The sequence below is a fragment of the Suricata suricatta genome, chromosome 15 (assembly GCF_006229205.1).
Source record: "Suricata suricatta isolate VVHF042 chromosome 15, meerkat_22Aug2017_6uvM2_HiC, whole genome shotgun sequence".
Classification (NCBI taxonomy): Eukaryota; Metazoa; Chordata; class Mammalia; order Carnivora; family Herpestidae; genus Suricata; species Suricata suricatta.
In genome coordinates, this window is record NC_043714.1 from 39228029 (window position 1) to 39243514 (window position 15486).

A 15486-nucleotide genomic window follows, 5' to 3' on the forward strand; every position below is an offset into this window, starting at 1 on the left:
GAGTAATTCGTACATCCAGAACATGGAGGCTGCCCCCTGGCTTAAACCACATCACAAATCTAAATCAGCCCAACTGATGGAAATGCTGCACTATCAAGAAAAGCCAATGTGGACCAATCACAATCCTCTAACTCAGCTTTAGCTTACCTTTCCCTTGAAAATCAGACCTGCTGGCCTTATAGGGAAATTCCTGACCTTGGCAATCACACCCTATTCCCCAGTTGCTGCTTCTGAAGCTCTATAAAACTTGCTGTTGCCCAAACGTCTCTCTGGAAGAGCGCTCCACTGCTTGAGAGGTACTGTATTCCCCATTCCATGGATTCCTTTCTCTTGAACAAAGGGCATCAAATTCTTTACTAATTGTTCTACTTTTGTCACCTGACAAGAGTCTTGTGACTATTGGGTTCTCCCAGCGTTCCTCAGGCCCACTGCTCTTCTCAGGTCCATATGCCCTGTGATTTCCTTCATGCCCACATCCTGGCAGGACTCTCTGCTTTGAGCTGAACTAAGTCCTCTGGCTCTCAGGCATGTCTGAGCAAGTGTGGGGGCCTGTTGGATGGGATTGGCTCAGTCTGTTGACTAGAGGACTAGATGTCTTCTGGGGAGAAACACAGCTATTGTTTCAACTTCCTCCATCACAAATCAACAGATTGATCACAGAGTGAATCCAATACACATTAAGACTCATCTAGACATTGGCCAGTAGTGGGGGCGGGGTGGGGGTGTCAGTGGGGGGTGTGGTGGGAGGTGGTCAGTAGGGAGCAGAAAAGACTAAATCTTGTCTTCATGGAGACAGGCATAAACAGCAAAATAAGGAAGATACATTGTGAGAAGTGCTAAGGAGAAAAATTAACACAGGGTGAAGGGACAGGAAGGGATAGGTGAGGTGATAGGAAGTGTGTGTGTCTGTGTGTGTGTTGGCATTTGAGATGGCATACTGAGATGTTGAGCCAAGACTGCAGGGGCGATGTGTGGCTGTGTGAAGGGAGAGTACTCCAGGTGGAGGGAACAGGAAGTGGGAACGGCCTGAGAGGACAGAAAAGGTCCTTTGCTTGAGGACTGAAGGGAGTCAAGTGAATAAGGAGGAGCAGCCTAGAGATCAGGTCAGATCATCACGAGATGTGTGTGTGCGCACGCGTGTGGCCATGGGGAAGAGGGTGGCTGTGATGAGGCTGATAGCACCGGACTTTGTAAAGACTCAGGTTTTATTTTGGGTTGGAGGGCAGAGGAAGGTTTTGAGCAGAGGAGTGACATGGTCTGGTGGGTTTAAAAGTTTCACTCAGGTTGCTGTGTTAAGAATAGGCTAAAGGGCAGAAACAGGAAGACCAGTGATGAGGCTCTTGCAGTAATCCAAGTGAGACATAATGGTGGCTAGGTCTGAGCTGAGAACAATGGAGGTGCTCAGTGGTTGGAGTTTGGATAGGCTTTGAGGGTAGTGCCAACAGAATTTGCTAATAGTGGATCCATAGATGATATTTAAGAATGAATGATCCAGACTCTGGCTACCGATTATGGTCTATATGGACTATGCCTTCAGATTATATCATGTGAATGGGGTTAGGGATTCTCCCTCCGCCCCTTACCCCAGAGAAGCAAATTGGTGTTTCCAATATTGATCATGGTGAAAAGGTGCCCATCCTGGGATGGAAAGAAGGCAAGCTCGGACTGGGGTCAGGGTGTGGAGATGCTAGGGGCATTCCTAGTGCTGGTGGTGGTGGTTTTGGTGTTGGTGGCAGTGTGGCCTGAGTGAGTTAGTCCTGACCTAGGCGGGACCTGGCCTGCTAAGGGACTAGGGTGTAAGTGGGTTCTGTTGGTTTTCAGAGTAGCCAGTGGTCACACTTGATTTGCTTGTTCACAATTGTTTCTTTTTTTCCTTTCTTTTTGTTTGAGAGAGAAGAGAGAGTGAGCATGGGAACACGAAAGTGTGTGCGTATGTGCTAGTGGGGGAGGGGCAGAGGAGAGAATATTAAAATGGCTCCTCGCCCAGGGCAGAGCTTACAGAAGGGCTTGTTCTCAAGACTGAGATCATGACCTGAGCTGAAATCAAGAGTTGGATGCTTAACTGACTGACCCACCCAGGTGCCCCCCCCATTTGTTCCTTTTCATTGTAGACATCAGTGCCCTGGATGGTGGGCACTGGCCCCCGGGGGTGACAGCTAGTGTCATGGCTCTCAGAGTGAGCCCTGGTGGCCCACAGTGAGCAGTGCAGGGAGAGCGAAACCGTGGATACCATGTGGCAGCAGAGGACTAGTTCATGAAATTAAGTTCATGTAAGGTATACCTCCTCCCCACAGCCAGAGGTCCCCAGATCTCCCTGGGCTGTGTGTGAGAGGGGCTGGAGTTTCCTAGCAGCAGAAGGAGATCCAGGCACAGAAAGACCATAGTGGGTGACTCATTGTCATGCTATTTTCCACGTCAGGCTTCTGTGGTCTGGGAAATGTGCCTTCTCCTAGCTGGCTGACTCTTGGTCTCTCTGTCCAGGCTTGCTTTCTCTCCTGATATTCATACCTCATGGGCATCTTGACTCTGGATATTCAAGACTTCAAGCCAAACGTGTTCCACACTGAGCTCTTCTTCCCCCTACCAACCTCTCTCTGTCCTTTCAGCCTCCAGAGCACCATCACTCAGCCAGCTGTTGGCCAGAGCCGGGAGTGAGACTTGACTCCCTCTTTCCTTTTGTCTGTCACACCAAATTGATCATCTGGCCCTATGTGGCAGGCACCTCCAGATACCTCGATTCCCTCTCCTTTTTCCCCTCCCTGTTGCTGGGCAGAGTTCTCTGGTGACCTCTGGCAGATTACCCTCCCACCTTCCTCACCCTACAGTGCCCAGAGTGACCTTCCTCGTGCTCTCACTGTCCGGCTCACCATTCTCCAGTGGCTCCCCATCGCCTTCAGGGATGAAGCTGTCCCTCGCAGCACACCGTATGAGGCCGTGTGGCAGGCGTGGTTTCCCTCTGTAGCACTCCCCATGGCGGCCACCTCTGAATACTGCTGGGGTGGGGTGGGCTGGGCTGGGCTGGGAGGCAGTTATTCCAAGGTTCTGTTTATCTATAGACTGGGAGGAATTTCAGACTCCCCAGAGGCAATGGTGTAGAAGACACAGCGCTTCCCTCTGCTCTCCTTAGGCTGGTGGTAGGGTGAGGTGGGGGTGGGTGGTATTTTTTGACTTGCAAGAAAAGCAGCACTTTTAGCCAGGTCTTCCCCTTCCTGTCCTGCAGAAAGATGCACGTGGGCATGTTTCCAATGTTGTTGACTGAGGCAGGCTTTGCTTCGGGAAGGGGGAGGCCTGTGGTTTGGGGCGGGAGGAATTCAAGTATGGAGGATCCTTAGAAAGCCTCCTCAGTCCAGAGTGCTATTTGTTATTTCCCTAAAACCCTTGCTAAACTAGGCACTCCCAACCCCGCAGGCTTCAGCCTCTGAAAGGCCCTGTCCTTCACTGTGAATTTCTTTCTCATGTGTAATCTCACTCAGGTTCTCCAAGAGCTGTGATGCTGACCCCCAACCCCTTTCTCCAGGCCAACTTCAGGCTCCTTCCTCTTGTTTCCACCATACTTTGTTAATCCTATTCTTACAAGTTCCTAATTCTACTGCAATGTCTGTATGTCTAATGCAGGTTTTTAAAATTTCTGTTATGTCTTTTTCATCTTTGTAGCTCTTGTTCCTAGCACAAGGTCTGGCACATAGTATTTTGCTTGGTAAAAGTTTGCTGAGGGGCGCCTGGGTGGCTCAGTTGGTTAAGCGTCCGACTTCGGCTCAGGTCATGATCTCGTGGTTCATGGGTTTGAGCCGGCATCAGGCTCTGTGCTGACAGCTTGGAGCCTGGAGCCTACTTCAGATCTGTGTCTCCCTCTTTATCTACCCCTCCCCTGTTTGCACTCTCTTTTCAGAGATAAATAAACATTAAAAAAATTTTTTTAAAGTTTGCTGAATAATTTAGTTCAACATACTGTATTCAGCATAAATTATGTTCTAGGCAATATAAGCGTTGGGACACAAGAATGAATAAGATGGGGTCTCCTGGGGGTGTAAGGCACACACACCTGCAATTAAATAATTATCAAATAATATGCTAAATCCTAAACTAAACCTATGAAAGATACAGTTCTTATGAGGTTAAGTACTGGATCTGGAGTTGGAACCCAGGTGGTTTTTTTTTTTTAAGCTCATTTATTTTTGAGAGAGAGAGCACAAGAGCGAGAACGTTCATGCAGGGGAGGGGCAGAGAGAGAGAGAGGTAGACACGGAATCTGAAGCAGGCTCCATAAGCACAGAGCCTGACGCGGGGCTCAAACCCATGAACCACAAGATCATGACCTGAGCCAAAGTCAGATGCTTAACTGACTGACCCACCCAGTTGGCCCAGGACCCAGGTTTAAATCCTACCTCCACAACCTACTAGCTTCTGTTTTCACAGCTGTAAAATGGGAGCAACACTACTTGTCTCGATAGGCTCAGGATAGAAGGAGATAAAGTGTTATGCCCAGATTTTAATATCGCCCCCAAAAACCAGAGATTACCTGGGAGACCGAATCACGCATGCAAAAGCAAAGAGCTGTATTACAAATTTAGGCCCGGCAAGCCTAAACTCAGGCTCACAGACTTCAACAACACACTGGATCCACGTGGAGGGAGCCCCGAACAAAGGCAGGGCAGGGCCTTTTATGAGTTTGGGAAGGGGGAGTTACAGGAAATTGTGACACAGGTACAGTGATCCAATTATTATTATACAATCTTATTGACAGCAGGTTTAACCATTCACATTGCCTAGAGTATTTGTTACTTTTGGTGGGACCCAATCACAACATTTAGAGTATTGACCAATCACAGAGTGGGCCCAGGACCCTCACGTAGGACGTGACTAGTCTTAGCCTCCATCTTTAGGCCTGCCCTTAGAATGTTACAAGGGTGGTCCCTTTTGCCTTGGGGGCCCTTCTATTGTTTCATGGAGTCAGTTTCAGACCTGCATCCTTACAAAAGTATGCAGAAACAACCTGAGTGGTGACTGTGCACATAATAGACGGCCAGTTAAAGTTTGCAGATTTGTCTCTACTGCATCCTGTGCGAGCCTAGAGTCTTTGACGTTGCCGGGGGCTTTTGGGCAGACTTCACGGACTCAGGGGCAGTGGCTCTAAGTTGCGTTTTTAGAGAAGTCTCTCTGTGAGGGGGTGTCACCCTGTGAAGCCTCAGGCAACGCCATTTCCAGGGGAGAAGTGAGCACACAGAAACAGCAATGAGGCCTGGGGCAATGTGTCCCCAGCCCGCCTCTGGAGCTGCTGAGTTAGGCCCAGGCCCAAGGGCTCTGTTTTGTTCGGAGGGAGCTTGTGGCTGAAGGACAGGCCCGGGCACAGCCTGGGTGAAGGGACTTTGTGCCCAGTTATTTCCTGGGAGCAGCTCAAAGGCCTGCCCTGCTGGGTCTCTCCCTGTCCTCCCTCTCCTGCAGGCAGGCCCCCAGGAGCCACAGCCCAGATTCCTAAAGTGAGTTCCAGCTAGGATTTAAAGTGGGGATGTTTTGTGCCTGGGGCTTGGTTTTAGATCCAGCCCCCAAAGGAAAGAATTTCTGCCTGGAGAGGTGGTTTCAGTCCCAGAAGTGGAATTCCAGCTCCAGAGTTTGTAGCCTCCAGCGAGTTGTCTCACCTCTTTCAGCCTGGGCCTTCGTCTATAAAATGGAGACCAACACCAACCTCCCAGGATGATTATCAGAATTAAGTAAGAAAAGCTGTGTTTTCTTGCTTAGCACAAAGACCTTCACACCTGACATTTATTATTCTTAGTGGTTGTTTGGGAGAGTGAAAGAAATGAATGAGAGACTCACCTCTGATCTAATCAAGTTGAAGTTGCCCAGAAATCAGTGCTTCCCAAATGTAATACCACCCCACAGTGGATTCTGATCCTGCAGTCCCCGGGCGGAGCTGCACGTCTGCTTTTCTAACAAACTCCCAGCTGACAAGGGCTTGTCCTCCTCACCTCCTTTGGGGTTCCCTGGCCTCTTCTCCTCACTGGCCTGGCCGTCTCCAGCTTTCCCCAGCGCCGTGCAGACCACTCATGATTGCCAGACGAACCTTACTGAAGTGGGGGAGGAAATTTCTGATGTACCATGAATGATGGCAGAATTCGGGTATCTTTGTCTCAGGAGTGGATGGGGTTTTATCTAGCAAAACACCTCAGAGGCTGCTTGGGTGTGGGAGGTGAATCACCCAGGGTTTGTTTTTAAGGAGACCTTAAGTGATGTGGGGCATAGCAAGAAAGGTGGTTATTTTTTTTTTAATGTTTTATTTTAATTTTGAGAGCGGGGTGTGGACAGACGATCTGAAGGGGCCTCTGTGTTGACAGCAGAGAACCCTGATGCAGGGCTCGAACTCATGAACCTCAAGATTATGACCTGAGCTGAAGTCAGATGCTTAGCCAACCAAGTGGCCCAGGTACCCTGAAAGGTGGCTATTTGAAATGTGACCTTTCTCCAAGTGGGGGATAGTTGGTATTAGGCTCTTTGCTGGGACTCAGTTTCTCTGCTGGGAAAAGTCTGGAATTCCTGGCTAATTGGCAGTGAGGAAAACCTATTCTGGGAAGGCCCAGAGCCGAGTCTTTCTGCCCCCTCTCGGCTCAACTCCAGGGGCTGGGGGCGGAGGCAGAGGAGAAGGCTTGGTTTAGCCCCTTTGAGAAACAATGATCGCATAGGCATTCACGCACATCCAGTCCTGCTTAAAGAGCTGGCCGCCATGTCCATAGTGGGCTTGGAGAAGATCTGGAGGAAAGAGGAACATGGACAGACAGGTGCTGGGAATAGAGGAGGTGTCCCTGTGGTGTGATTCCCGGCACTGCCAGCTTCTGGGTCCCACACAGGCCTTCCCCTCAGCTGGGATGACTGCCCCGTTCTCTGATGGCTGTAGTGTCAGCCAACAAGAAGCACCGTAATGCCTTCACATAGTTCTAATGTCAAGAAATTTAAAATTGAGATTTAGGGGGCACCTGGGTGGCTCAGTCGGTTGAGCGTCCGGCTTCAGCTCAGGGCATGATCTCATGGTTCATGGGTTCGAGCCCCGTGTCGTGCTCTGTGCTGACAGCTCAGAGCCTGGAGCCTGTATTCGGATTCTGTGTGTGTCTCTCTCTCTGACCCTGCCCTGCTCACACTGTCTCTCTCTCTCTCTCAAAAATAAATAAATAAAAACATTAAAAAAATAGTATCTAAAATAGAGATTTAGTAAACTGCACAACCCTGAAGGAGGTGCAAGGAAGGGGTGGGGGCTGGAGTTGTAGGCAAAGATTCTGCCACCAGGGGTTGGAGTGGTTCCTTTCTGAGGTCAGATTCTAGGAGCAGATCTGGAGGAACGTAATTTTCTAGCTGACGAATGAGAAAATGCAGGTGGCAAGTACTGTATATAAACCGCATTCAGGACACTGGGGCCCCTGTGAAGCTTCACGCACTTTTTCGGTCTCCTTGCATAAAAGAGATGATTGGCGTGAGCCTGGCTGGTCTTTCAGCTAAACACAGATGTGTGTTTGCAGCTGCAGTTAGACTTCCCCGGGCATCAGGAAGAAATTGCGTATTGTGCATTAGTGAGCAACTAATCAAGGAGAGGGAGCTGACCGTTCACCAGTGCTGTTCTGATCCCACTCTGACAACAGAGACATAAGATAAGGAAATGATTTAAAACACGGGAGGGCCTGGAGTTAATCTGGCAAATGACTTTCCACCTATGGTGGCTCTTTGAAAAACAAAACAAAACAAAAACCTAGCCAAACCCGTTTTCACATATTTCTCCTTCCATTTATTTATTAATCTGCTTCCAGAAAGTAATGGAGGCAACTTCTAATTAAAAACAAATATACAGGGGCGCCTGGGTGGCTCAGTCGGTTAAGCATCCAAGTCCAGCTCAGGTCATGATCTCACGATCTGTGAGTTTGAGCCCCTCGTCGGGCTCTGTGCTGACAGCTCAGAGGCTGGAGCCTGCTTCTGGGTCTGTGCATTCCTCTCTTGCTGCCCCTTTCCCGCTTGTACTCTCTCTCTCAAAAATAAAATAAACATTAAAAAAATAAAAAACACATATATAAACTGGGCAGGTTAAATAGAAGTCAGAAAGATCAAACACCAGAGAGGGAGCAGGGAGAAAATTCTGCCCCGAACCTAAGGAAGAGGTACTAGGCATTACTTGCTTGTCTTGTTTTCTCCCCCTTCATATACATGTGACTCTGAAGAAGTTGCATTTCCCATGGCTCCCTCCCAAAAGAAGTTATGAAAAATTTCTCAAGGAGTTCAAAGCTGGAGGCTGGATCAGCTCTCAGGAGCTCTCAGAGCCCACAGATAGAGCTCAGGACCATCCTGTTTGATTCTGTGGCCCCATGCTGTGCTGCCTTTCTTGCCCTGAAAGGTCACTGCTCACCGCCACGTTTGTTCTTGACCACATCCCCTGTGAAAGTCCTTGTCCTGGTCTCAGCTCACAAGGTGGGTGTCCAGTGGAGAGGCAGCCTTGGCCAGACAGAGAGGACAGGTGCTGCACTTGACAGCAGGTCCTGAGGACAGGCTTTTCCTTGGCTGGTGCCTGCACCTGGACCTATTTCCCTCTGAATGCTCATCTGAGTCAGGGACGTAGCGCCAGCAGTGCAGGGAGAAGCAAAGGGTGGGAGAGACCAGAGGCTGGAGAGTGGAGAGGGCACTGAAGGTCATGCTGAACATGGAACTCTGTGTTTTAAAAAAATTTTTTTTTAATGTTTTTATTTTTGAGAGAGAAAGAGATGGCGTGAGAAGGGGACTCTGGGCCTTCCCATGAGTCTTCCCTCCTATGAACATAAGCCCACAAACTTCACTTGGCTGATACCTGCTCCTTCCTTAGGGAACATGACTCTGACGCCTTACCCTGGGCCAGGCGACCCATGACACCTTGTAGTTTCCCTTTGAAATACTCTCCTCACTTGAATTATGTGGATTGGGTGGATAGTGCCTACTTTTGTGGCCTAGCAGCCTATTTTGCATGTGTAGCTACTGTACCTTTGTTTCATTTTGGAGTACCACCCCTCCTTCACTCTCAACCTATGTGCTTTGGGTAATGTTGACCCCCTACCCTGGGCTCTGAGAGTGGAGCATGTGACCTAGACCAGACCAATCAGTATGTCCATCCCTCTTGGTTTCAGTGATTGGCTCAGGAATGAGCAGGTGATCTAAATAAGCCAGTGGGGGCTAAGGGCACCTAATCCCTGAATATTTGAGTTTTGAGGATCATTAACTCATTTCTAATGGCCTCAGGTGGTAATGAAATGAACCGCAGGTTGCCGGGGCCACCATTAGTTGTCCGAGAACTGAACCAACCGAGAGGGAGCAGAGCCAAGAGATGGTTCCTAGTGGCATCATTAAAGCTCTGAGCCAAGCTGTTCCTAAAGTCAATTCTATTCTTGCAGGCTTCAGTTATAGGAGCCAGTCAATTCTCTTCTTAAACATAAACCTGTTTGGGTTGGATTTACTGTCAGTTGCAGTTGAAATAATATAAGTGAAAACTTTTGTCTATACTGTCTTCCTTTTGGCCTGACTGCAGGGACTAAATCTGTGTCTCCAGGGCCTAGTTCAGTGTTTGGCTCATAGGAATGTTCAACAGATGAATCAAAGAATGAAGAAGGGGGTCTCAGAGCTCCTCCCACTCCACCCCCTCTTCCTTTCAGACTTGAAAATGAGGCAGTGGGTTGTGGTTCTTTCTGGTTGATGATCTTGTTGCAAAGTCTCATTGGAACTAATTTTCATTAGAGCAGGGGACAAAGAGGCTTTGGGGAAGATCTGTTGCTCAATGAGATTTTTAGTGTGTCAAGTTCTACTGTCAAGATTTCTTTGGATTACAATTCTGAGAACTCGTTTAAGAATTCTCTGTTAACTTATATCTGCATCTGCTTATTGAGCCTAAAGAAACTCTGGAAAGGTATAGAAATGGTTACCTGCAGAGTTGGGGGTGGGAAGTGGCTCAGTAGAAGGTAGGCATAGGAATGAGGATTCTTATATTGTTTGAATTTGAGCCATATGGATTAAGCCTTTTCAAAAATTAAATAATAATTAAAAAAAAGAATATCCAAGAGTGTAGAACCACTAAGAGCTATTATCAGCCTTTAACAGCTGGGATGGGTGGCATTTATTCCTCGCTTGTTTTTTCAAGTGGGGAAGCTGGTTTCAGTGGAGGAGGCCATGATAGTCTGGACGGGAGTGGTTTGTATTGGTTGAGGGAGGGGAGTTAGAAAGAGGGAGGAAAAACCCAGAGAACCATCTGGAGAGGTCCAACCTAGGAAGGCCACACATCTGACTAGGTGAGAGTTAGGAGAATTAGGCCAACGGGAGGGAACAGGGCATCAAAGATACTCTTTCGAAGGGGCCTACCTGCGTCCGGCTAGACTTGATAATTTCCAAGACTCCTCTTATCTAAAAGAGTTCCTGCCTCTATTATCTGTACAGACATGTCCCCTCAGCTTTCTGAGATTGTTAACTTATCTATAAACTGAAGGCGCTGGATGTCTGATGTCCTTTTCAGTTCTGATGCTCTCATTCCAAGATGCTGTCTTTTCTCCTGGCAATCTTTCCTAAAGCCTTGCCCCTGTCTGAAAAAAAAACACAGGTTATATGTGTGTTACGTGTATCTTCAGGACATGCTTATAAAGTATTTTTTTTAATGTTTATTTATTTTGAGAGACAGAATGAGCTGGGGGAGGGGCAGAGAGCAAGGGAGACAGAGAGAATCCCAAGCAGGCTCCACTCGAACTCACAAACTGTGAGATCATGAATGACCTGAGCCAAAATCAAGAACCTGACACTTAACTGAGCCACCCAGGTGCCCTAAGGACATGCCAAGCTTAACCACTGAAGAGAGTCTGGGATTTACAGTCTAGCAAGGACATTCACAGTTCCTTCCGATATGTAATTGTCACTCGTGGCGGTTAAGCGGATGAGTGAGCATGTGATGGCCTCGCTGACTGTGCTGTTGAAGCACTTCCTGCCACGCTCACCCTGCACCTCGGAGGCTCCCTTGCAGACCCTCTGCTGCCCTCCTGATGCAGCAGACTCCTTTACTGGCTGGTGGGCTTTTGCAGAGCTGAAAACCTGTGCTGGTGACCATGACCCTAGAGAGGTTGCTGTCCCTCACCTCTGAGAGAACAGCCGAAGGCCCTTACTTTAGAAGCGCAGCAGTGGTAGTTGCTGTGGTTGTCTGTCAGTGGCCAGGGGACACCGAAGAGGGTACAGGTAGCATTTGGGGATGACTAGAAAAACATAGGCCTGATGTAGGGTGACGGTGGCATACCCAGGCTGGTTTGTGAGACTGGAGGATGGATGTGGACCCTTCGGCCCAAGGTCTGCTAACGGATGGGAAGACAGGAGGCCCCCAGGGCACATTTGCCAAGGTCTCAGGTTTATATTTCAATATTACAGCAATAAATATAGGCACAGAGATACAGGGACAGGACTGAAAGGTGTCCTGTCACTTAAAACTGGCAGCTCCTGGCCTCCAGCTCTTATGGTAAGGCAAGAACAGCAGAAGCTGTTCACAGGTAGGAGAACGCAGCAGGGGTGAAGATGCCTTTCAAGGCATGTAGAAACTACTGCCTATAATGCACTGTTAAAAAAAGAGGGGGCACCTGGGTGGCTTAGTCAGTTAAACATCTGACTTGCAGTTTGTGGGTTTGAGCCCCGTGTCAGGCTCTGACATCTCAGGGCTCAGAGCCTGCTTCAGATTCAGTGTCTTCCTCTCTCTCTTCTCCTCTCCTGTTTGTGCTGTGTCTCTCTGTCTCTCAAAAATAAATAAACGTTAAAAAATATTTAAGATATTAAGAATCTGCAACTTACATTAAAAAATTAAATGAAAACAGATAATCAAAAAATAGACACACATACAATTTACATATTATACATAATATATGTGTGATTAAATTCTGTAATAATCTGTGTGGCTTACACTTTAGTGTTAATACAGTAATTTGCTCAATGTAATAATTTAAATGATATCAGAATTTTTGTGCCCTTGCTTTGAGCATTCATTTTCAGACTGGCTGGGAAACATTGTACATACAGGCAGACCAGGCTCTTCTCTGCCAGGAGACCCTGTGGGGAGAAGCCCTCCCCTGCAGATGGTGGGCTTAGTTTGCCCCATCTGCTAATAGGACCCCATGTTTGTCTTTGTTAAAAAAATAATCAGAAAATATTCCTAATCATCCATCCATCCAGAAGGATGGGAGCCAGATGAACAATGTTTACCTCTTGGAATAGTGGAGGGATGTCTGCATTTTTATATATTGTATTTCAAAACACAAAATCGTGAGAGTTACAAAATGATGTTTTTTCCCCTGTAGATTTAAATAAGCAAAATTAAAAATAAAGCCAAATCCCGGTATTCTGGGAGTATTTGTGCTGAATAATCATGTTCTAAGGTCATGAAGATAAGGGTTTCCTGGTCTCAGAGGCTAGTCAGCACAAACGCGTTCACCCCTGCAGTCTCCTCAGTGGCCCCTGTCAAGTCCGTCCTAGATTTCCCATCTTATGTTGGTGGTGAGGACTCATTTCATTGCTCCTCTCTAACTTTTGATCCACTTAGATTCCTTGAAGTACTTAAGGAGGTTTTTTTAATTAACTTTATTTTAAATGTTTATTTTTGAGAGACAGAGGGAGTACAAGTAGGGGAAGGGCAGAGAGAGGGAGACACAGAATCTAAAGCAGCCTCCAGTCACAGAGCCCAATGTGGGGCTTGAACCCAAGAACCTTGAGATCATAACCTGAGCTAAAGTTGGATGTTTAACTGACTGCGCCACCCAGGTGCCCCAGGAAGTCAATTTTTTTGAAGTGAATTATTTAAGTTGTTCCAATTTTCTTCCAGAGGTGGGGCCACAAGTTCAAGATGACAAGGGCTTCCATGTAGAAAGGGCTGTTAAACTTCCCTGGTAAAACTGATCTAGTGTTTAGTGCCCACTCTTTTCCCCTAAAAACAGACAGACGGTTTAGACTATGAAGGATTTCTAAATTTGGCCAAAGAAAAAAAACACTGAACTCCACTGCAGGATATCAGTAACGACAGCAGGCAGACTGATGAAAAATGGAAGAGATGATGTTTTAGAACAGTGTTAATGGGTGTTTTTTCCAGACCACAGCCCAACACAGAAATTTTATCTGGTCTTCAGTGCAGGTCTGCCCCCTATGGGCTAGATTCTCAATTTATTAGTTTCATCAATCTTGGAGGGTTCAAAATAATAGTTTTTTTTCTTTCTTTTTCTTTCTTCTTTCTTTCTTTCTTTCTTTCTTCCTTTCTTCCTTTCTTCCTTTCTTTTCTTTCTTTCTTCCTTCCTTCCTTCCTTCCTTCCTTCCTTCCTTCCTTCCTTCCTTCCTTCCTTCCTTTCTTTCTTTCTTTCTTTCTTTCTTTCTTTCTTTCTTTCTTTCTTTCTTTCTTTCTTTCTTTCTTTCTTTCTTTCTTTCTAATCCCTAAGTCCCTGAAGTAAAATGTGTGCCTTTCTTCTCCACTGTAACTAGCTGTAGCCCCACAAAGACTTCTTCAGGACCTCCTTCCTTTGCTGGGTCCTTCGGCATGGCCAGAGTTGGGTTCAGGGTGTGACCTGATGACTCAACAGCTGACCTGAAATTACAGTAAGAATTTTGGACTGTAAAAGGGGAAGTTTAAGCAAAGTGCTTTCCTTTCTCCTTGTCTGGGAGAAGTGTATGTTTCTAGAACAAGTACTGGCACATAGATTAGCAGTTTCCATTTGGTCATGTTGTAACTAATGCCGAGCAAATGGCAGGGGGTGTCCTGTGCTGAATTTCTCTAGCTTGTGAAATTATCTATGTGTCTGCCTGTAGAGTCTGCCTGTAGATATCTATATCTGTATTTGGTATTCACCAGAGTCAGACACTAAGCATAAAAGAGCTGATTATTACAGTTCCTTAAGAAATAACCCACTTTTTACCAACTCTACTCCTGGATATGACCAGCAACTCTGGGCCTGCTTGCCACAAACTCAGCAGGTGGGCACTTTAAGTGAAATACACCTGTGATTTGAAGCTCCCTTTAGTGGGTCATGTTGGGTTTCCATATAGGAGGACGCTTGGTGGTAGTGAATCATGTTTAAGGTAAAACAGGAAGAATGCTGAAAGAAAAAAATCTATTTAGAATCATGGCAGAAAGTTGTGTTTAAGGTATGCACTTTTACATTGACAGAACTTAGCAAAGAATTCACACTTACTAAGCACTTGCTATGTGCCACGTGCCCTGCTCAAAGCTTTCCATGGATTATTTCATTCGTTTCCTCCCACTAATTCAGTGAGGTAAGCATTCTTACAACCTCTGTTCCACTGGTCAGGGAGAAGAGGAGGATAAGTGACCTGAAGAACATCACATGCCCTGAAGCTGTAGAAACAAGATTCAAACCCAGGCAGTCTGACTCCAAGTCTGGGCTCCTACCCTTACCTACTCTAGCAGCTTATTTAGGGCTCAAGCTGCTGATTGTCAGGGGCAAAGGCAATAAGGGGCGTGGGGCTGCTTCACTGAGGACACAGTGCCAGCTCCATTCATGGATGTGTCTGTGTCTTTACAGGTGGGGTCATGCAAATCCTTTTCTTCTCAGTCCCTGAGTTTATCATGGGCCTGATATATTTCCAAATAAATTTGTGCTGGTAATTAAATATCCAATGTTCTTCCATAAAAGCCAAGTAAGCTTATAAAGTAAGCAAGAGAGAAGCCAAGGCCAGAGAGATAAGGGACTTAGGAGGCATTTGCTGGATCTTCCTGGGCACCAGAGGTTGAGGCTGAAGATGATCATAACATCATATGCCTCAATCTACTGGGAAAACCTTGTTTAAAATCCCCCATCCCTCAATAAAAAAATGTAAAAAGAAAGCATTACATTCTTTGAGAACAAATCTTTTCAAATTCTCCTTACATATCTTGTGGTTGTCAATTAAAAAATTCTTCAATATAAGAACTTACAATGGCTTCTAAGTTATGTAAAATTTCTCTGTTGGCTTAAAACTGTTTGCCATCTACTTTCTAGGGTCCTGATCTCTACTTAATATTAGTTTTTATTTATAGCTATAGTTTATAGCTTTTATTGCCAGTATAAAAACATAAGCTTACAGTAGGTGATTTTTTAAAATATTTACTTTGGGGGAGAGTGCAAGCGGGGGAGGGGCAGAACTAGGGGGACAGAGTATGGGCTGCTCTTTGCAGTGGAAGATGGTGTCAGTGACTCATTTTCTGGAGGACCACATGCTCAGAGTGGCTTCTCTGAGTGGGAGAAGGGAGGGTTTGCATCCTTTACACTTGGACGTCGCAGTTCTTCCTCATGTAAGGTGAATAGGCCATCATGGGGCTCAAATAATAACCATATATGTTGAACCCTAAACGGAATAACTATTTTAGAATGATTACATCATGGAAAAGTCATGAACATTTAATCCTACAAGGGACATTGAAAATCACCTACTGTAAGCTTGGGGCACCTGGGTGGCTCAGTCGGTTGAGCATTTGACTTCGGCTCAGGTCAT

General features: G+C 46.6%; 2 long non-coding RNA genes across 2 annotated transcripts in view; one reads left to right on the forward strand and one right to left on the reverse strand.

Annotated features, from left to right (window-relative positions):
• The window catches only part of LOC115279401, an 86207-nt gene extending 80212 nt beyond the window's left edge, over positions 1-5995 (reverse strand). Inside the window, exon 1 of the long non-coding RNA XR_003903413.1 lies at positions 5967-5995. This is a non-coding gene — a long non-coding RNA (uncharacterized LOC115279401). The remainder of the gene's footprint in view (positions 1-5966) is intronic.
• The window catches only part of LOC115279400, a 42475-nt gene continuing 27932 nt past the window's right edge, over positions 944-15486 (forward strand). Inside the window, exon 1 of the long non-coding RNA XR_003903412.1 lies at positions 944-1103. This is a non-coding gene — a long non-coding RNA (uncharacterized LOC115279400). The remainder of the gene's footprint in view (positions 1104-15486) is intronic.